Below are 24,201 nucleotides of genomic sequence, written 5' to 3'. Positions count from 1 at the left end.
ATTACACTGAAATCGCTAACTACGCCCGTAAGAAACAAAAACTCAAAACGACCGAAGTACGACATCGTGTTGTTTTGACTGCTTTGCTACTTCGGACGTTCCGAGTGTCGGAGGAAAGTGGCGTCCGAAGTAACAGCCGAGTGCTTAACATACGAATCTGCACATTGGATATTTTTTGTATCGGCGATAAAAAGATGAAGAAGGTAGATACATGAACGATTGTTTTTGTAATGCATTCAATGATTGAACTAATAGCGTGCATCCATTAACTCGATTTGTTTACTTTTGTTACATAGGACCTTTTCAAAAGTTAAGCGAGAATTCATTGCAGAGCGGTTAGGAGACTTTGGTTGATTTTTATGGTAAAGACGCCTAAACCCACTAATTCACTAATTCACGCCACTTCTGGAATGTTACATAATTCCACTATTGTTTGCAACTGTATTCTGTAGAGTTTTTTCGACCTAAAAATGTAAGCAACAGTGGAAGGATGCTGTTAGTGGTAGCAGCATTTTGAAATAATGCCAGTATAAGGCAAATAAAGTCCAAACAAGAAATGATTAATAACCTTGTCATATTTGGGAAAATTTGTCATCTATCACCTCCACAAAAATGTTGGGTCGACTACTTAACACACTTTATAGCATTGTTGATAGGAGACTCTGAGGCTTTCAAGTTATACAATATTTCTACCATTAGAAATTAAACAACATTCGATCGTGCCAGAGAAGATTTGTTTTTTGTCATGATAACAAAACAAAAGTTTTGATAAGCCATGATCAAAGTAGAAGCATTTGGCCGCGAATTGAGCTACATATTCTTTCAGTTCTTACTCCTGACAATTGGTCGGTGTTAAGTCAGAGCAAGGAATAACGTATCGAAATTGTTTCGAATGCTCCATGAAAACCCCTTATAGTACCAAATTCAAGCTCGTTTTTCTCGAAATCATGAAAATGTCACATGATCCGGTCCGATCCGGACGGACCAATTGATATTGAGCTCGAGTTTGGGTAGATCATACACTTCGTAGTTGCTCTCCGTGATTCTCCTAAATCAATCAAATTCCACAAGGAGTGCTCAAGAGTATCCATGAATTCTATACTTAACTATATTGGCTCAGTTTCATCTCAAGATGGAAGGAAAGGTTATTATGTTATTCCCGGCCAAAGAGACAATGGGAGAAATCATTGTTAGCGCGAAAAATAACCCTGAACGTAAATCTTAGTTCTATCCGACCGCTAGACGAAACGAAATTCCGAAAATTGAATGTATTTGAATATTAGGATTTCTTTAGGCAACATAGAAAGGCCACTGCTCTATTTTCTATATTTTGAAAGCACATTTATGAAATAAATCGACGACATAATGAATGTTTCATATAGGTGTAGAACCTTAAGTGGATTAGGTCTTCCATTTCTGTACCGGGGTGTAAGTTCAATGTTTCGAAAATAAGAACGTTACTCTAGAAGTGAAGGTTTGAACATTAAGTTCTCTTCGCTGGCTGAACGGATTGGTATGAAAATCACTTTATTCGAAAGACAAAATGTCCAAGAGTTAAATGTTTGTTAATTATTGACCCGAAAACTAATAATAGTTGGAAAATTGCTTTGAAAACAGTCTATTGAAATCACACAAATCTGTATATAAACGCGCCCCCTCGTAAATCCATTTTGTTGTGATTGCGAAGTGACCGGAAAATGGTCTCGCATATGCCGAAAATAGTATGCGACTAAATAGCAAAGAATAATCGTTCGAAAAAAGTCAAACGCATAACAATTAACAAGCCGCACAGATCAGTTGGCTGTCTGATAGACTGACAGTGCGAAAAAGATAGTTTTTTGAGCTAATGCGTCGAAACGTTACGGAATTACAGATCCATCAAGTGAAATTTGAGCTGATCAGTTAATCCTAATCGGTATGTTGTTTTCTTCAATTTGTGGCTGTTATGACAGTTTATTGTGCTCTCATAGCCGGGTAGTTAGCGTCAAACCAAGCATTCCTGGGGTTCGGGTTCGGTTCCCGTTCTGGTTGGCAGAATTTTTCGTCAAAGAAATTTCCTCCGACTTGCACTGTGGTCACGCATATTCTAGTGCTTGCCACTCCGAATGTATTCAAGGCATGTTATTTGGCATAGAAATCTCAACTAAGTACTAATAAAAATGACGCAAGTAATACTACGCTGAGACGGCGGAGTTCCGAAGACAAGTCCGGCGAAGACAAAAAATACCATATAAATTTCCGGAATATTTTCTGAATTTTTGTTTAGGTTTTATGCGTTTCAACAATAATAAATTCGAATTTAAATGGAGAAAGATCGTTACATAGAATTAGCAACATGGCTCTGTAAATTATCATTTAATTCATTCAATTAGTTCAAGAAGTTCTCGAGAATAACAAAAATGATCGGTGACTCAATTCCTGCATTCAAAGCGAAATACCGAGCGAAGTCAATTTATGAGTCCTGTACTGTCCATGTTTGTATAGGAGACTAGCTAACCCGGCAAACTTCGTCCCGCCCATTTACTTGATTAATTCTCGAGTAATGCAGAAATTTGTGTTTTATTTGTATGGCAGCCACCCCTAAGAGAGGGGGGAGGGGTATCTAACCACCATAGAAACATTCATTGCACCATAAAGTTTCCATATGCCTAATTTGGTTTAATTTGCTTGATTAATTCTCAGGTAATGCAAAAATTTGTGTTTCATTTGTACGGCAGCCCCCTCTAAGAGAGGGGGAAGGAGTATCTTATCACCATAGAAACATTTATTGCATCCTAAAACCTCCACATGCCAAATTTGGTTTCATTTGCTTGATTAATTCTCGAGTAATGCAGAAATTTTTGTTTCATTTGTATGGCAGCCCCCCCTTTGAGTGGGGGAAGGACTGTCTAACCATCATAGAAACATTTATTGCACCCTAAAACTTTCACATGCCAACTTTGGTTTCGTTTGCTTGGTTAATTTCCGAGTAATGCAGAAATTTGTGTTTCATTTGTATGGCAGCCCCCCCTTAGAGAGGGGGGAGGGGTCTCAAAATATCACGAAAACCTTCCCCGGCCCCAAAAACCCCTACATACCAATTTTCATGTCGATCGGTTCAGTAGTTTCCGAGTCTATAAGAATCAGACAGACAGACAGACATCACTCCATTTTTATATATATAGATAGATAGATAGATGTAATGAGATGAAGATGTAATCACTGTTTGTTCGCATAACAGACGTAGTTCCATACAGCTTTCATACATCGTTCGGATATCAATAATTGTCAGTATTATGTGCTATAAGCCAAATCTACGTTATAATCACATTCTTTGTAGAGTCCAAACATGCCTTTCATGATAGTGTCTTATAGCTTAGTGTTTCGTAATAGATGAATATAAGAAACAATTGAAACGCTGCTCATATAATTACTATTTTCTGTACACTGTACACTATGATGAACAAAGAGAAGCTATTGTGTTTTTTAATGTTATAATTACCTAAATTTCTGCATTTGAATCGTCCAGTAGATAACGAAACAATAAGATCAGTAGTAAAATTTAAAAAGTATTGGTTCTTAGCATCACAACTCCTCGGATTCGGCATCGAATTATTCCACATACTCAGCATGTACTCATACCATTGGTGTAAGTCACTCCAGCATCTTTATACGATTGATCGTGATATCGGTAAATCATGTTGCTAAAATTACCAACATTGCAGATTGCATTTACAAATTCAATTAATTGAAAAACACGAACCTGTTGTTCTTATCATATCCCAGAGCATTCAGGAAAAAAAAAGTACTACGATAGACTCGCAACAAATTCAGAGCCTTTTCCAGCCACCATTTTGATTTCATTCGATAACAACTGAAACTACCGACGGAGACGTTTTGACTATTATCGGAAATGTAAATACTAACGCTACATACAGAGCAACCTGGTGATTACGTCTAGCTGTGCGAACAAATGTTCATTGAAACGATTGATTGTCCGCATAAATAGACGCAAGCGTTCTCCAAATGGAAAAAATATGTTTTAATCCGCAAAATCTCCTAGGCCCTCTGTTTGCCGATAATATTCTTCAACTAGACAAATTATTTCATTGGAAATTTGCATGTTACGCTTGTAGGCAAAAAAAGAACAAAATTGCGTTTTTCCAACACTAATGGTGTTGGTGATTACGTCTCCCATGCAAACATGGGCAATGTAACTCAATAATTTATTCTTTCTCATTTTCGAATTATAAATTAATTCATGATTCTCGTATAGAGTGCAGCTAGTTTAAAATATATAGAGAATACAAAACACAAATTGCAAAAAAGTACAATAAAGTTTCTAACGGAAATGGAACAGGTAGTTTCGAGTTTGTCATCAGCTCTCGCACTATTAGCATACCACTGATCGGATGTCGTGCACTTATTATGAGGCGAGTACCAACAAAGTGAGAGGTATTTTTTTATTGTTTTCGTTCATCTCTCGGTCGTCGGCCAGGCTTGTGATGCTCTTTTACTATAATGACTTGCTGGTGTTGGTGTATCGCACGATTCTTCGCCCAACATTACTACTCTATGAATGAATAGAGTGTGGAGTGTTTGGCCAAAATAAGCGGGCTCTAATCTTTCGTATATTTGGAACATCTTTGGTGTGGCGTAGTACAATTTGCGACGGATTTTTTTTTCTCTGCTTCATTCGTGTGAATCGATGAAAATTGCGATTGAAATTGACTGACGCAAATGAGTCATGATTTATGGCCCTGACGCAAAACAGGTCAACACATTTGAGAAGGGTTTTCATCTTCAATTGTCGACGTCGTTCAACTGTCGTACAATTGCGGCAATACTCTCCTTTGGCGCTGTTGCTGTGTTTGCTACCACCAGTCACTTATCTGGTGCAATCTGCATACATTCTCACACACATATTATTGTCGTCGTTGCACTCTTCCCACAGTCAAGCGCGCGCGTGGCATTGTATGTTGCATTCGGATTTCCCGAACACACCATTAAAAGTTTTCTTTCGTGTTTCTTTTATTGCGGTGCACCCTATAAGTGGATTTTTCGCCAAGTACCACGTATGATGATGAACGCTCGCTCGCTCGCTCGTGGGGATGGGTATCGAAAAACAACCGATCGATATACCCGTGGTGAGCATGTGAAAATCTGTCGCAAATTGTCTTAACCTCATTTACCTATGGGAGAATTTTCATTTAGCGTTTGATAAACTAATTCCCAATATAGCGCACCATGAACGGAAGACGGTAAAATTATCGCAACAGATACGGAAAATATGATTTTTATATAATGTCCGGTTCATCCGAAATGGCGACAAATAATTAATGTTGTCAACATATGTTATCACACGATAACGTCTTATTCCGCGAGACAAATTCATAATCATTATTTATCAGTAAAATCAAACTAAATGGCTGCTAGAAAGATGTTTTCATGTTTCATTCTAATTGAAAATTTGAAACCGTAACACAAACGGAAACAAAAGGCCAAACGATTAGGGGAAAAAAAACTCAGCAATGCAAAGTCTCATTCAATGAGTTCTCTTTTTCCGATTGCATGTTTTTTTCTCCCGCAACTCTTCCTCTTTATCGTTGCCCTTTTATGAATCCCATCACAAACACCATCTTATTAGGAGACTATCACTCACCGCAAAATAGCAACATCATCAGCAGCAGCAGCAACGGCACAGGCGGATACCATTCGATTCCGAACGCCTTTTGTTATCACTGTATTGATGTGAACCATCGCCACGCTCGCCTCGTTCACTCAGTCTCCGCAAAAGCGAAACGACGGCACAATCAAGCAAAAATAATTTACAAATAAAGAAACAAAAATTAAATCCATACACCGAGAAGCATATTCAAAAGGAAAGGAGCTACACGGACGGTAGTAGAGTAAACAGAGACGTAAGGAGGAAAATACCCACGGTGGGCAGAGGGCCGCGCGTGACTCGCTCAATGTGTCACATTCGTTACGTGTCACAAAATAATTCAGCCATACAGTGGTAGACATTCGTTTAGCCGCACCCTATTTTTCCTCAATATTTTTAAAATTAAGTCTATTTTTTGTACAGTTTTGCTCATAAAAGACGATTATACAAATACATTAACATAAACATATTTTCATCGAATTCATTCTAAAAAAAGTATAAATTCACTTTTTGTTTTCATTCGTTTAGCCGCATTCTAAAATTTTAATAAAAGAAAATTTGTGCGACAAATTTCGAGTCCAATCGGTAGCTAATATAGTATGTCCCCCTTCATTTCGGGTCACTTTGAAAACTCGATTTGGCATCGCCATGCCTTTGATTGCTTGGAAACGTGGATATATGCATAATCCTGCTAAAAAACGACATCCTCGGTAGCGTTATTCTCAATATGGCCAATCAAAACGTCCTCCAGTAATTGAAGATACTTTTCGGAGTTCATTCGGCTGAAAATGAAACAAATGAGAAGCTTACTGTGATAGGAAACGGCTCCCCACACTGTCAAACTTCCGCCCCCAATGTTTCGCTTCGATCTCACGACATGCCGTTGACTTAAATTGTACCAATAGCAACTGTAACAGTCCACATGATGTTTGGTGACTCATTCAAGATGCGCGCAATATGCCTCTTCGTTACTGGAACAACCGATTCTGCCTTAATGTATGAGCAGGGCATCGTTTCCTGGTTGCCTCGTGTCTTATTCGACCTTTAAGACGCAAAGTAATTTTGGTGTTCCCATTTGTTGGTCGTTATATCCCATATTTCTGGCACTATTTAAAGAAAATCCGTACCACTTTCTCAGAAAGATAAATTTTTGTTACGATCGAGCGATTAGAAAATCTTTGTTCACTAAATATCTCTATTATTTTCCGCCCCTCTTCCGTCAATAGAATTCGCCATTCCTTTAAATTCTACGTAAATCACTAATCTGACCAACTTCTTACGTTGCACATGTAATATTTATCTTGTAAATTGAACATTCCCAAGTATTTTTTCAAAAAACACAGATAAAGGCTTGGTGATTATACGAAAACTAGATTTTTATGCCCTGCGGCTAAACGTATGTCTCGGGAAAAAACCACGTTTGAATGTTTATATCCACCGGTGCCGCCTTGTGTGTGTGATTGTGACGCACGTTCTTTCAATAAAATTGACTTAAATATACTATCACTACAGCAAATAAGTATCCCGATAAAGAAAACATTTCTAGTTGTTTTGTAAGTGTTTCAAGTTTTTTTTTCAAGTGCCGCTAAACGAATGTCTATCACTGTATATGGAGTCACTTTGTCGGTTCGTTTGGCTCTTGAATATGCTTGTGCACGTTAGCGGCTGTCCACATACCACGTGATCAATTTTGAGGGGGGTTGGCGGTTAGGCATTACGAAAATGTCTACGCTTGTCCAGGGTGAGGAGGGAGGGGAAATCGGTAATGTCCATGTGGACACGTTAAATGAATATTTTGAATAAAAATATCTTCTGTTTTCAACAATATATGAAATGTATTCTTCATTTCCAAGAAATTTATGCTGATTTATCAATAAAAGAGTTTAGTTGCCTAATAGTGCTGCCAGGCAGTGTTCAGAAAACACGCTGCGCTGCACTCGAGATTAATTTCCATCAGCGCGAGTTCATAACACATACACTGCGTTTCACAACTAGAAAACTACTTTTTTTCTGAGTTTCCAGAGATATGTAAGAAGTCGGATGAATTGAAGTATATAGTGTAGGACATAACAACTATCTTCATTTGAAAGACTGGCCATTTGAACTTTATCGTTGTGTTCAGGCGCGAAACATTCCAAAAACAAAAATTCCAGTGTTTCATAACTATAGAACCAGATGGAAAAACTCTCACTCCTTCACAAAATTAATATCAGTTTCATATGAATTACATTAAGTTTCTAATTCATAGATCATCTTCAGTTCCCAATCAGTTCAAATAACCCATTCGAGGTGATTTTGACCAAGCTGCGCGATGTTGTAGTGTGCATTTCGTTCTACGCAGGTGATACTGCTCGTTTAAGCTCTTCAAATTACTCATACTGTTTGTAATCTGCATCTACTATTCGTACGATCACTCCTCATAAGTAAAAATGAGTGGTTCTATAGTTGTGAAACGCAGTGTATTCTCTCTTGTGTGCTAAATTTGTAAACACGAGAGCGCCGAATGAACACAGCGCAGAATTCAGATACTTAACATCGCTTCTTACTTATGTCATGCGCGTCTCATTTCATACATACACACATCAAATTCTGGCTCCCGTTTTGTATTCGCTCGTTCTAAGCAAAGCAACGCGCCTCCAAACCAACCGTATGCGCTTTTGTGAAGTAAAATAACTTTACCAGATTCAAGCGTGGTATAAAACAGGTATAGGAGTGCGGCGCAAAGTACGGCGTAAAACATTTTTATATTTTCCCTATATCGTTGAACTTATTTGCTGAGATTTGTATTCTGAGAGTAACGTACACTTAATGAGATCGGGTATTCTGGCAGAATGAAGACACCAGCGAAGCATGTTTGAATTTTGTAACATCCTGTTTTTTAGGAACTTTTTTGTAAAAATGAACCACGGACAACAAATCGTTCATAGGGGCACAGACCTTATCTCTGGAAAAATTTTCCTATCAGCGATGTTCGTTCTATTGAAATGTAATATTTTCTTGAATACTCTTCTATTAGGTTGTCCAGAAAGTTCATACCGCCACTAATGATTGTCAAATTGAGACGCTGATCAAAAATAATTCTTGCCACATCAATTAGCAGCTTCATTACGACTATCTAGTTTCACGAGCACCTAGTGAAACATGGTTACGTGAAAATGCTACAAGTTATACATTGAATGAATCAATCAACGACTTGCTTTATGAACGCAAAGAAAATTCATAGTTTTGAAGCAAATCGTGGTTGGCGATAGAAAATGTTGACACAATGTTGAGCGGGAAGAAAAATCTCTAGGGAAGGCGCAATATGGCTCCACCAAATTAGCAGTCGATAAATTTCTACAAGTACAGCTAGCAACTTAGGATATCAGTGATGAATGTTCCGAATTAACCAAATTGACGTCCTCTTCCACCAGAATAATGTCAAACTTCATGTCTTTTTGACAGCCCGGTAAAATTTCTTGGTGCTATTCCACCCGCTCATATATTGTTATTTATTCAGCCGCTGGAGAAAAATATTCAAGTTTTTGACTCATTAAATAGCATAAAAATACGTTATCCATCGCTCTCTGACGTTAGAACAAAAAAAATTTCGTTGCTGGAATTTTTTGTGAAGAATGATGAAATATTGTGGAGTAAAACGGTGCACATATAATCAAATAAATTTATGCTCTTGAATTTTTCTAAAAATCGACACGATTATTCCAAATAACCCACAATTTTCCAAGATTTCAGAAGATGTACGGAAAGATAATTGTTAAATGAAATGCGGGAATGTATTATTGATACTCAGACGACGAAAGATTTTGCAATAGTAAACTAGTCTCAATAGGATGATGAATTTGCGGATCAGCTAAGTGAACGGCATCAGATATTCGGCACTGACTAACGTCTGTTAGTATGAGCGGCAGTTTGGGAGTTGAACGAGCCAAACCACATAACACAACACAACATGTTTTCATCTTAAACTGCATGATAACATTTATATTAATTTTTTTTACTCCTACTGTCTTGTTTCAACTTCCGGTTTTCTTCGAAGATTTTCAATAGCTGAATTCCAATAGCAAAATCCTTGATTTAATTGTCTCATTTTTTTAAAAACTCAAACAGTTTAGCCAGCTTACATCGGTTCATGATAGAAAATGTTCGAGGTGGTCCGAGATGTTTTGATATAACATGGTAATGAAAATGGAAAAAACCAAACAGCGATACAAATAATTTCACTGATTGGAGAACAAATCGAAGAATCATTAACAAACCTCTACTATTAATAAAGCTAAAATTTCTATCAATGTAAAAACATAGAATAGTAAACAAACTCAAAATGTGATTCAAACGCAATTCAACCACTTTATCGATTTTTTTTTCACCAAAAAAAGGAGAATTAAGCACGTGGAGAACAGGAGGAGGCCTATAGGAAACGTCCACACTTGTCCACGGAGGAGGAGAGGGGTGTCTAAAATCGCGCTCTTTATGCCCACGTGGTATGCGGACAGCCCCTCATCAGTAAAATGAGAAGACTCAGTGGAGATTCATTCGGTTTACCCCACACAATTTGCTGTGCAACATTTTTTCCAACCAATGAGATCAATTAGATCAACGAAGAAATGTAGTCTAAACTTTATTCATGTAGGATCTGACTTGCATAGGATTGATTATCCTGAGGTTCTCTGTGAGATTTGCTCTATAGTTCCTCATCGAAATTCTTCAACTGATTTTCTGGAAGGTTGCTCGCAACAAGCATAAGTCGTATATTTAACAACACAGTATCTGTTTTGATTGGAATCTTCTCTGATCTTCTCACAATGAAATTTTTCTCCTGCACGGTATAGTTTATCAGAACAAATGCATTATTTTTTCGAGCAATTCAATGTTTTATTTAATATGCTTCGGATTGTCCGATTTGGGTCAAATATGCACCGTTTTGTGGTAAAATTCCGTTGCTCTTCTGAAGGTAGCCTAAAAATGCCTTTCTTATAGAAGTGTTGGTCCTTATTGGCAAAAAAACTCTAGTGATCGATTTTTACAATCTTTTCCTGATCCCAATATCTTATCACTCAGGAAGTGCAATGCCAGAAAAAGGTGGTAATCGTTTGGTGTCTGGTCCGGACACATAAAGGACATACGACATACTTTCATTACTGCAAATTTTTCCTCTTAACTTGATCGGATATTACATAACCTGGGGACTATGCGCTAAACTACGAAATATAAACACGCATGTTATCGTCGCTTTATTCTTATCATTTTACTAACGTAGAGAAGTTCAGTTACGATGGCTATTTCGGAAACGTCAAAAACGAAACTATCATAGCTGGATGGGCTGGTACCTGTGTTATGGTGGCCAAAATAATCAGCTCTTCTCGATAGAAACTAAAACATGTCTAAGAGAGGTTTCATAACGCACGTATCAGCAACTGCTATAGGCATTCGATAGCTACTATAAGCAGACGGCAGAATTTTTATCGGCCTATAGTTTGGTCGAGTTGGCCTGTTAGTGCAAAAATAAAAAAATAAGAAACCAACTAAACTTTCAGCCGATAAGCAGTCTGCAGAGTACGAGGGTCTTAAAATCATCCCGAGAACGCTAGCAACCATCAACTGCTTCGTAAAAAGGGTAAAAAGGGTCACTCTGCAATGTCACTTCGCACAGACTGTTTTACGTATCCACGAGCTAATCAAATCCTCTTTTGAGGTTCCAGCTCGTACAAAAGAGATGAAAGCGGACAACGATAACATGGTTTGTTGGTAATCGGGTGAGTTAATTAAAAATTCATGGTCACGTGCCTCAAAATTTCTGTATTCGGAGGAAGTTGAAGACCGAATTTCAGTACGCCCAGATCGATGAAAATGATGCATGTATAGATGCGATCAAATGGCTGAAAAATGTTCAGCAATTAAATTGAACGTCTCCTAGAAATCTCCAGGACCGAGAGGCATTCGGACGGAATTCCATCTTCGAACTTTTGACGTCAACCACCGCGTTGTTATACTGGAGAAAATCCGCGAGCTGGTGACACCATAAGCATGTACAGATAAATACCTCTTTTGATTTTTGACTTTCTTTTCTGTAATTTTAAGACACGTCCAGAGATTGTAATGAAAATACATTAAATTCTGAGTCACTTTCTAAAATGCTCAACCGCACACTTCATCTTCCAAGCCAATTTGGCTCTGAAGGACATAATTGCAGGACTAACCACGCGTAACCAGGTCGGCAAGTTAGTGTCGTTCGATTTGAATCATACCTGCTGTACTATAACAGTTTTCCCAAAAACTTTAAATTCTTCCAATATATTATCAATCCGTGATTAGATCACTTGATATCCAAATTAGCTTATTCATTGAACATTCCCTTACTCAAGCGTATACTGTGTGTTTATATTTCTACACACAACATGTCTTCACTAGGTCATACCATTTTACACGCTAATTGCTAAGCCTTTTTCATATCACACAAGTGTTGAAACCTTTACTAGAATACTTGTGTTCCCAAGCGGCGAAGTACTGACCCAATAATCGATTTCCAGTGCATTATGCAAGTACGTTTTTTTATTTATTTATGGTTTCAGCCAGAGGTTCGCGTGCCATTGACGCATTTATTTACATATTAATATTTTGTTTACCATCCATTTCTTCTGATTGGACGATTCGGTAAATAAGAGCCTCAAAGACAACTCAATTTTTCATTATTTCCTATCTAGGAAATAGAATTAAGAATCTAAGTACTAGAATTAAGATGTTACTTTGTATCGAAGAAATAAAATAAATTGATTCCTGCGACAACGCTCAAAAAGGCAAGACTGTGTTCTGATTTAAAAGAAAACTCCAAACGGTTAAATGTTTTAAAGTGTTTAAATGGTAACCCCGAAGTGTTGTTCATGTGCCGATCAGTTAAACAGTTAAGCAGTTCGAATGGCTGTTGTTCAGATGCCGAACAGATAAATTGATCAGATGGCAACAGGTGACAGTTCAAATGTGTACGAGTCCGGGAAAATTAAATAACAATTGAACTGTTCAAACTGCGATCGATCACAAGAATTCATTCTTTTATTATGTTGCCTTTATTACTAACTGTAATAACATAACGGATATAAGATAACTAGGATTTCATTTGCAAATCGAATTTCAATAATTTTTTCAAGTAAATAAACTTATCAAATCTTTGAATTACACTTATCCATACCAAAAAACAATATGAATCGTGGATATTCACAATAAACAAGAAGTAGTCAACGATGGATTAAACTTCAAACGGTGAATGTATAAACAATTTTCAACAATAAAGCCTCGATTTATCACAAAAGCCATTTGTATGAAGCATTGTATTATTAAAATATCAAATTTTGAAATCTGCGTAACTGCGTAACCGCGTAACTGCTCGTACGTTGCTACAATCATCCGATTTCTGTATTGTGTAATATTGCTTTTTCGTTTGTTTTGATGTTACGTTTTGAGATGTAAGGAGGAAAAAGTTAAGGCAGCAATGAGCCAGGCCGATCTTGTGACTTGAAAGTTTATTGTTAGCTTGTCAGCTATCCGTGGCTCCACGCAGAAAATCTGTCATTTGGTTGGACATACTCATCCTACATTTCATAAGAGCATGAACAAATGGAAATACGAAGGACAACTATAGAGGATTGCTCGGAATAAGTCGAATTGAAGCAAGAGGTATCAGATAATAAATAAGTCGACATCCTACGAGAGAACAATTTACAGTACTCGTTTGCTAAGTGGGCTGTAAATTCAATTATCGAATTCCACTCGCTAACTGGACTGAAAAACAGTCTGTTGAATGTTAAAAGCATAGGGGCGTAAAGTTACGATTGATCTTTGGTGTTCTGAGAGGCTACAACTAGTAATGCAGTAATAGTAATAGTAATGTTAGCAATTGAATAATTGTGCAGAATGTTCAAATTTTCTTGCAATTTTTTAAATTAAAAAAAATATATACCTAATAATCTCTGCATCGGCTTATAGAAAAATTCAAATGATGTCTATTAATGATATCCGGCAGCCGAATATTCGGATATTCATTTCCGAATACGAAATTGAGATTGCATGCGTGAAGCAAATAAAGCATTAATTTTTAGGGATAAATTAAAATCGAAAACGATTTAAATTTTTTATTATTATATTTTCTACAAGGAGTCTTGAATGATTTGTTTTTTTCAATAACGATTTCATATTATAAAAAAATAGATTTTTGTGGATATGTTGAAATAATTTAATTACTGATCAAGTAAGAGTAAGAACTAGGGATTTGAAGTGTGCAGAGAACAGCAGTCAATTGTTTCATTCGACATTTAAAAAACTCAAAACTATCTTGAGGGGATGGTAATATAAGAGGAAGTACACTACCTTCATTAATTTGACGACTCAACAGTGAGTGCAGTACGTTAGGCTTTCGGAACCATTTGAATAAATAGCTAAAAACACATGTTCTGGTCTCTCCTGTATATCCGAAGTAATTTCGCATGTTGCTACATTAAAAAAGTGTTTCGATAAGGGCGAGAATACACAAAGAACTTACCTCGTATGAGGTGAACTGGATTGGGAAGTCGATTCAACTACTTAGAAGAAGGTGCAAATTACTCGATCCTTTTTAGATCCGAATTTCAAATCAGCCTTTCAAAAGTTTTCAAAACAGAAACAGACCGACCGTTGATCCGTTAATTGGATCTTACAAAAATATCTTGCGACGAGTGTTCTGAGACTAACAGTTCATTGTCGTCTTCAACATCTGTTGAACGAAACATAAGAGATGAAACTGACTCAAACGTTACACGTGAAGCCCGCGACACCCTTTGGAACTGTTTGAACGAAGTGGAAAAGGAAATAATAATGAATGTTGCGATCAGGGAAAAATCCAAATGTTAAAGAAATTGATTGTTCATTGACATTTCAAACGATTTCACGATTCTTCTTTTGGCGGTCTCTCTAAGGTCAAGCAATACCCCCAACTGGAAAGGTTTGTTAGTTTATCTTTCAGCTCTTTGCGGTGATGTTCACAGCGAAAGATTGTGTACGATTATGTTAAATTTACGACTGGTTTATTTTTAAGTACTATTTAAAAATTAATACTGTTAAGAGTTGATAATAATTGAATTTTAACCCTTAAATGCATGATGATGTATATGTACATCAGTGTTTTCTTCCTTACATAATTTCTAAACGGTAATTCAAAGTTTTTTAGTGTTTTTTACTTTTAACCCTTTCTCTAGGAGCGTCGTCTAAAGACGACATCCACGCGATGATCTGTGTGTACGAGCGTCGTCTATAGTCGTAGCACTCCGACGGAGCACATTGCCGTATTGAAGGGTTCATATATATTCAAAAAGGAAAAATCATGCATTTAAGAGTTCATAACATTTCTAATATATTAGTAAAAAACAGGAAGTGGGTTTGTTCCGTGTATGTCGTAGAAATGGGTGCGATATACTATGCTCTAGGGATCATTGAAACACTGCCCATCGACCATTATTTTATTTTTTCAGACAGTCTCAGCTCAATAGAGGCAATCCGCTCAATGAAAGTTGATAAACGCTCATCTTATTTCCTAACAAGAATAAGACAACTATTGAGTGTTTTGGTCGAAAAATTATTCAAGATTACCTTAGCATGGGTTCCCTCTCATTGCTCGATTCCGGGGAATGAGAAAGCGGACTCGCTAGCTAAGGTGGGCGCTTCAGAAGGCACACTTTTTGAAAGGCAAATTGCTTATAATTTTTTTCAGATTCCTCGTCAGCACACACTCGTTAGTTGGCAGCGCATGTGGAGTGGTGATGAGTTCGGTCGTTGGTTACACACGATTATCCCTAAGGTCTCGACGAGTGCTTGGTTCAAGGGATTGAATGTAGGTCGTGATTTCATTCGCGTGATATCTCGGCTCATGTCCAATCACTACAACCTAAACGCGCATCTCTATCGCATTGGGCTCGCAGCAAACAATCTTTGTGATTGTGGCGATGGCTACCACGACATCGAGCATATTGTCTGGTCGTGTATCCGGTTCCATGCTGCTCGCTCTCAGCTCTCTAGAGCACTGAGAGCAAAAGGCAGACAATCGGATATCCCCGTCGGGGATATCTTAGGTAGCCGTGATCCTGATCTTCTGCTTCAGCTATACCTGTTCCTCAGAAACGCCGATGTCAACGTTTAATGATGTTTCCTTCGTTGTGTCCCTGTTTCATATTCATCCTATCCGATCTATAAACTTTTACTTAGTCGCGGCAATACATACACACACTATTTACAGATACACGGGCCAAAGGTTGTGCAGTCCACTGATGATTCAACAAGAGCCAAAGGTTGTACCGCTCATGACAACTCTACACGAGCTGATGATTGCGCCGACTAGAGACCATTCTATCCTGAATTCCTCGAGTCGAAAAGACGCACCACGCTAGATATGAAGTACAGACTAGGGGGGCGTTGCTGATTAATGGTCAGCTGCATCCCAATAGGAAGTATCCCGTGTCGGGCACAGGTACAGATGATTGAAGACAGCAACATCACAATTACGAGAACACTTGTAATACTAACCTCGAGCAGACCGCGAGTAATCGGTTACATATTACTAACATAGATAATAAGAAAAACTGTCAAAATATTGAACTCCCGGCCCCGTTAGGCTAACGCCATGTGAGCCTTGATAAAATATATATTTTGGAAAAAAAAGGAAGTGGGTTATATGTATGGTATAACCGCAAGGGTGACGTAGGACTATCGTTGATTTAAAGATCATTTGTTTGAAGTTGAATCTAAATCCATTCTGAATGAATGAATATTTAGGGGACTTCGAAAACGAGAGCGTTACGTTGGAGGCACAATGTTTTATGCATCCAATATTGGATACAAAAAACCTTGTTCTGAAGAATAATCTTCAGAAGCTTTCCTGCTAACTGCACTTGATTGACAATTCTCAAAACCAAGTGTATGTGGTTGCAGTATTATATGGATAGAAAACATTAAAATAAACTCTTTCGCTTGAATGTAATTTTCAATTCCAAGAAGAACTGGCAGATTATTTTTCAGCAACGATCACTTCTTTCCAGGTTTCTTCCCGATAACCAGCAAACGAAAAGAGTTGCGCGCGTGTATGTGTGTGTGTGGCGGCTGCTTCGATGTCTTCCCGGGGAACCGTTTTTCGATGCTGATACTCTCTTGGTCACCTTCTTTTCTCCTTCTGATCGATCGGCTTTTCTGCGCACCCTCACAATTAAAATAAACTGATTGTGTTTCAGGTCAGGTCAGGCCAAGTAATGAATCCCTCGATCCCTCGCCGTCCAGTTCGTCCAGCACGTTCAGATCGTTCAGTAATGATGTTGTCTTGTCGATGTCCTCAGGAAAAATTAATGCGTTTTACCACCAGAATATCGCTTAAGTATGCTTTTTGTCCGTGATTGAATCGAGAGAAGGTGTGGTTTACGATGGCAGTTTGGAAGGCAAACTAGAGGGGAATGAACTCTCTGAGCTTGAAACTTTCGGCGACTGAGCAATAATCGATTGAAAATTATATAATTTTCGCGATACGAAACATTTTCCGTTGCGCTCGCATACAATATTGGATACGAAAATATCCTTCTGATAGGGAAGAATAATGTTCATAAGCTTTCCTGCTAATTACACTTGATTGAAAAATTACAAAATCAAATGTGTTTGGTCGCTGTGTTATATGGTTAGAAAACATTAAAATAAATTCTTTCCAATGAATGTATTTTTCAATTCCCAGGGGAACTGGCAAATTATTTTTCAGCAATGATTAGATCCTTCCGGAATTTTCCTCGATACTCGAAGCCCACCAGTAGTTAATGCCGACTCGATAACCCCCTGTTAATAGCACTTGATTGAAAAATATTTGGTCACAGTGTTACATGGATAGAAAACATTAAAATAAACTCCTTCGCATGAATGTATTTTTCAATTCCCAGGGGAACTGGCAGATTATTTTTCAGCAACTATTAGATCTTTCCGGAATTTTCTCGATGCTGAATGGCATCCAACCGAAGAGTTCCGCGCGTGTATGTGTGTGTGTGTGGTGGCTGCTCCGATGCCTTCCCGGGGAACCGTTTGTGGCATCACTCTCCTTCTGATGGATTCCCTTCTGGCCTAAGGTGCAAAAACAGGCTCTTGGTGACTGCGTTAATCCGCGCTTTCATAGTAAACGAAGAGCTTCACCACAACAGCGACAACATGCTCCAATCGCTGTTCAATTATAACTGAGTGGGTTTACGAGCGGCGCTCGGTTATATACCGATTGGTGATTTCAATAGCCTGTTTTGAAAGCAATTTTAAGGCTATTGAAACAAGTTTTTGGATGAAAAAGTAACAAGTATATAACGCGTAGACATTTTATCTATCGAATGGAGTGTATATCATACCATTTCGTTCAGTTGTTTAAGAGCTATTAACGCTCAAAATCTCGGTCTCCGGCGTTTTCGAAACTTTGATTTTACACCCTGGTATAGAAATGATAGACGTAGTCCTACGTCAAAAAAATCTAATGTAAAATTATATTTGAATGATGTTTATGAAGTATTGTGCTGTCATTTATCTTATTTCCATAAAAAAAATCCAATATCCCTTATCCGGCCGGATAGGCCGGATAGTTACCGGATATCCGTTTCATCTCTAATATTTCGAAATTCCGATTAAACTCTCGTGCCTCATGCGATTGAACACAATACTCTCCATCGGAGTTCCCCCAACACCCACTTATGATTCCCTCAAGCATGTAGACCTGATATGACACGAAGCGTCATGATGCCTTCGGCTTTGTAATAGATTGAAATTGGATGAAGTGTAAAACGACGACGACGACAGCAAAGCAATGTTGCTTGGCCAGACGAGCGCATATTATTCGGTCATCCAACAGAGCCAGCAACAAAAAGTAGCGGAAAAAGAGAGCGCCGGAGAGAGAGCAGGGCGAGATTTTCGCGGCTTTGGCTCTCTCTCTTCGAAGCTTCTGGGAACGAGACGCGTATGTCGGTTGGGTCTGGCGCGGCGGGATGTGACGTGGACGCGCGCGGAGCGAGGTTTTAAACGGTAAGCACGAATAATCAAGCACCGATCACACAACTTGTATCTCTTGTCGTTGCGGTTGTAAAGGTGATGCGAAAATGTATTGTATCTAGCTCATTTCGATTGGTTCGGATATAGGAGAGCGTGCGGGTATTGCTTGATTCTTTTTTTTTAGTCTTTGCTCTGTTTGCTGCTGCCTCCCATCGGATCGTCGCCTTTGGCATCCAGCATGTTTATGTACGCGCCCGTAGAAGTCTGTTGATGTATGGGTAGCGTTATGCTCTTCCAACCTATTCTACTTTAATTAGTGAGGGTTCGCGTTATAAATGCCATTTGAGGCGCAAAAGCAAAGAAAAAAAAAATTGGTGCCTACGTGCTTTACGATATCTGAGCCGATGTTACGACAGACTAAAGCAATTGTAAAGTTGGTCAATATGTACGCAATCGTAACGTTTCAATGACTGTTTCACCATATTAACAAGTCATTTCTGCCTGGTGTGGCTGAAGATATGCAAATTGATGCTGCGCTCATACAGAGCTCAAATGTCAAACCCGTTTCCGGTCATTATTTTCTAAGGCAGGATCAGCAAAACCGAGAAGGAATATGTTGTTGTACTCCCTTGTTCGCAGTGTGTCCTTGAGGGAGTAGAATACAATGATAAAAGAATTAGCTGAATTGGGATCGCTTTGACGTCAATGCAGGTGGAAATTCGTCGAATTGTAGCTATGGAATCGCGTTAGATCTACTCCTACGCTTGTTTTTCCTCTGTCCTTATTATTAGATAAATCCCTCACTTGGCACCCGACTGCGTCGAAATACACATATCGGGCATATGGTAGCGTGTCATTCTGTATGCAAACAAAACTGTTTCCACATCCTCAATTGTACGCCGATGACAGATTGACTCGTGGGCAATGAATTACGTCACCCACTGGTACAGCTCCAGGCGATGACAAGGACGCTCGATTTGCTGCGGTTGGCAACTGTGAGTGACACGTTGTATGAGTAAGCATCAGACATGCTACGAGATAAGATATGAAAAAAATGGCTGGTTTTGGTGATCTATTTTAGTATGTTGTAGGAGTTGTGTAGTAGTGTAGATGGAGGAACAATTTAGAGTCAGTTCTATCCATGCAGGTAAAACAAAACATAAGACGGATTTCGCGCCAACTCGTGAAGGCCTTACCTAATTAAGCAACTTGGTATACTTAGTTTTCCGAAAATTTATCTAGACTAACATATGAAAAGGGGCAAAATATTTTTGACCATTTTTAATATTTTTTTTTATTCGAAGTCCTACAGTCCTACAAAAAAGTGATCTATGGAAAAATTTTAGGAAAATAATTGAATTTTCAGTAAAAAGTACTGAAAAAATATTTTTTTAAATCTTACACTGAAAAAAATCGTGTTTAAAAACTAAAAATTGATTTCCTCAAAATGGTCATCTCAGATTTTGATGAAATGGTAGATAAATATGTGCCATCCATACATTGCAGCTTGTGCATATTTAAAGCAAAAAAGTTTTTCTAACAAAAACATTTTCAATATTTTATTGAAATTGAGTTTATTGAGTTTTCTTTTACTGCAGAAAGCCAACCCAAAATAAAACAACTAAATAATAATAATAAAAATGTTTTATGAGTATTTTAGAGGTCGTTATTTCAAATCAAATGTGATAAAACTTATGACATTTTTTGACATCAAATTCATTTTTATTCATCTGATCTTTTACCATGTACATGTTAACTTATATTCTAAGAGATTCAATCATCATATCTACTTTTTTCTTTTTATCTAACATTCTGAAGATTTTGGGATCGTCTACTGAATTTGAAAACCTTTATGCTGCGATTTTATTTTCATCTACAGGAATAAAGCAATGATTTTTTTGTGTTCCCGAAATTGTTTTCGCGTGATTGACTTCACTTGCCTTTTTTGTATTATGCTGTTCTTTGGATACGTAACAGAAATTCAACTTCGTGATACATTTGCCATTTAGTTTAACTGCCCAATCATAAAGCTCTAGTGCTGTTTGGATTGTGTTTCCAAATCATCAATTCATCAATTTTAAAACCAATCGATGGATTTGTGCCGTATTTTGTTGATAAAGTAGACAAACACATAGAGCATGGCTTTATTTACCAACAGCAGTCTGCTTTTTTTGCGAAATTAAAAAAAATCTTTGACGCAAGGAGAAATAATAGTAATTTATGATTTTTCAGAGAATTATTCATTCATAAAATTCGAAATAATTCAATAACTGATAATTCAAAATGCGGCACAGGGTTATCAAAAAATGTCATATGTTTTATTACATATGATCTGAAATAAAGACCTCTAAAACACTCATTTAACATTTTATTATTTTTTTTTATTTTGGGTTGGCTTTCTGCACTGAAAAAAGAAATAAACTTAATTTCAATAAAATATTGAAAATGTTTTTGTTAGAAAAACTTTTTTGCTTTAAATATGCACAAGCTGCAATTTCATCAAGATCTGAGATGACCGTTTTGAGAAAATCGACGAGTTTTTAAAAACGATTTTTTTTCAGTGTAGGATTTCAAAAAATGTTTTTTCAGTATTTTTTTCTGAAAATTCAATTATTTTCCTAAAACTCTTCCATAGATCACTTTTTGTAGGACTTACCATTTTCGAGTAAAAAAAATTTAATAAAAAATGGTCAAAAATATTTGGCCCTTTCCATATGTTAGTGTAGATAAATTTTCGGAAAACTAGGTATGCCAAATTGTTTAATTAGATAACGCCTTCACGCCCAGAAATTTTTCTTAAGTTCTGAGAGGGTCATGCCAATCCCATAGACGAGTTGGCGCGAAATCCGTCGTAAGTTAATTTACGAAATAATTTTGAACTCAAGTCAAGCGTGATTATTGTGATACACAACTGGGAGATTATATGTCTCCCAAAGGATGAAAATCTTCTTCAAATATTGAATGTATTTCATATCTCACGTCGCAGTCAGTTCAGTCAACGATGAATTTTAGTTTCAGCAACATGATGACACATCAAAAGCGATAGGTCTCGACGATATCCCCATTAGGTTCATAAAACTCATTTACCCTCTTGCTGCTGGAGCTATTCGTATTAAATGAATTCAGGTGTACATGTATGACTTTGCGGATTTACAATACAGGGCGGACTCGATTATAAAAAAAACAAACTTTATTTTTGATTCATCCCCTTAAAGTCAGAAAACACCTTTCTCACATGAAACAAATAAATTTATCCAGAATTTCTCAGGAGAATATTTGATGAAAAAATACTTTTACGCATATGATCGAATTACATCAATGATAAATTATTGAATTTCTTTATTGTTCCGGGATCTGTTCGCCTTAAACTGGCTCTACTTCAAAAGGTACGCTACGTAGGACGATTCTGTTGAAAATTTAGTACAGGATATAATTGTGAAACATGAAACAAACAAATAAGTGGATTTAAATAACATTTTGGAAGTGAAACACTTTCAAAATAGTGGTTTTGAAGGTGCTATCATTAATTTTAACCCAAAAAATGATAATAAACTTGTTTCTATCAACCAAATTAAAGCTCTCAAACCACTCTACAGTGTGTTCTTTGACACCCAACTTCTATCTTTCTTAATTTCGCTGCAATATCATCTTAAACCATTTCTTGTGAGCCTGCAATTAGAATCTTCAATAATCACGATTATTTTTCACCTTAACGATGAATTTTTTGAACATTTATTTTTAAATAAGTCATATTGTAAATATAAAAAACGATTTTTTTTTCAAACTGTATAATCGAATCCAACCTGTATTTAGCTTCAGAACGCAGTACAGTTCATTCAATTGAAAGGTACACAACCAATATTTTATCACATGGAAAATACTGAATTTTGTAACGGAAAACGTCATCTGCAGGAAGTTTTATTGTATTTTTTTCTCATTTTTTTCTCAACACCGCACAACGGTAAACACTCAACGAAAACTAATGTTGCCTTTCCGCATTCCTGGTCCTTTATTTTTTTCTAAATTTAAAAATCAAACACGTTTTCAATAAAAAAATCACTGCAAGCGATGAAGATCAACTTAACGTTCTTGATAATCACCTGAAATTATTGACAGTAACGATAGTGCCTCAATGCAGGCTTATCAAAATTCGTTCATGCTGTTATCGATCAATATACCAGATAAAGTTCACGCGTCTCGACTCTTGTGTCATACTCATTATGACAGATATGGTGTTGAATTTCTACAGAAGAGAATTCATCCGACACTAGGAAAAAGTTCATTCCTTCATTCGTGAATAAATTTTGATAATTTGTGGCACTGATCAAGAATGATTCAGATAGAGTGAACTTGAAGGTTCAACCTCACCTGCCATATTTCCTGGATTTTGCTCCCTCAGATTACCATTTGTTCCTATCCATGACATTAGCTCTTCTCTGAAGAGTTGTTTCGATCTTATGAAATAATCCAAAATTGGTCCGATAATTGGATCATTTAAAAACAACAAGACTTCTACCAGTACCCGTATATTGCCTAGAAGATAACCCAAGATTTTTCGATGGAGCATACGTTAAATAAAATAGCAGTAAGTTTTATGTTTGAAACGAATGCCTTTTTTTATCTTTTAAAAAAAAGTCATCCTTAGTCATACATTCAACGAAATTTTTGACACATGCACTTATCGTAGAACATGGACTCTGTCAAGAAAAACTCTTTCTGAAAAAAACTGGATTTAGCTTCGTTGGACAATTTACGAGGATGGTCCGATAAGTACTTAGCCTCTTTGCCCGATGGTGTCAGTAGAGAGATTACTTAGCATGTAGTACATTATCGTAAACGGCTACTGTCAAAATTTCAGCCGAATCGGACTCGTAGTTTTGTTTTGACCGTGGAAGTGGAAGCGGGCGTGTCCGAGGTTTTTAGAAAAATGTAAAAGATAGAAATTCCACCGTCGCCACGGCCAAATTGGTCGAATTACACTACGAACTGCTGCCCCATCCACCGTATTCTCCAGATTTGGCCCCGTGCGACTTCTTTTTGTTTCCAAACTTGAAAGTCACTCGCCGGGCAGATATTTGAGTCGAATTAGGAGGTCATCGCTACCAAGGAGGCCTACTTTGCAGACCTCGAGAAAACGTATTTTTCAGATGGATTAAAGAAGTCGGAGCATCGCTAGGTCGAGTGTATCTTATTGATTGATCTTCTAATCGACCCCGTTGAATTTACCTTCATCTATAAAATTCCTAGTATTTCTAACAAAACTCATCATTATAATATCAGATTATTTTCAGAAACAATTCTCGTTCAAGATTTTTCAACCACGTGCAAATAACATGTTTCTCCGTTACATGGAATAAATGTTTTATACAGAAAATATGATAGAATAAAGACAGCCCTGAATCAGACAATTCTTTCCTCGAGTTCTGCTCTTATCAACAAATCCGGCAATCCTTTTTTTTGGTATAGATAGAAGAATATATAGGAGTGCGTTTCATCACATTAAAATCCATTTCCTTTTCGAAAAAAGATCAATTTCGCTAGCGCAA

The 24,201-nt window shown here is 37.3% G+C and overlaps 1 protein-coding gene across 2 annotated transcripts in view; it reads right to left on the bottom strand.

Moving 5' to 3' along the window:
- Window positions 1-5,858, bottom strand: part of LOC129764706 (cleavage and polyadenylation specificity factor subunit 1) — a 37,802-nt gene extending 31,944 nt beyond the window's left edge. For both annotated transcript variants that reach the window (XM_055764075.1, XM_055764077.1), the window contains exon 1: window positions 5,642-5,858. The gene's annotated coding sequence lies outside the window, so the exon portion shown is untranslated. The remainder of the gene's footprint in view (window positions 1-5,641) is intronic.
- Window positions 5,859-24,201: the final 18,343 nt, after the last annotated feature.

This window comes from Toxorhynchites rutilus, chromosome 2, assembly GCF_029784135.1.
Source record: "Toxorhynchites rutilus septentrionalis strain SRP chromosome 2, ASM2978413v1, whole genome shotgun sequence".
NCBI lineage: Eukaryota > Metazoa > Arthropoda > Insecta > Diptera > Culicidae > Toxorhynchites > Toxorhynchites rutilus.
The sequence above is the reverse complement of the archived record's forward strand: the minus strand, read 5'-3'. Positions and strand labels throughout refer to the sequence as shown.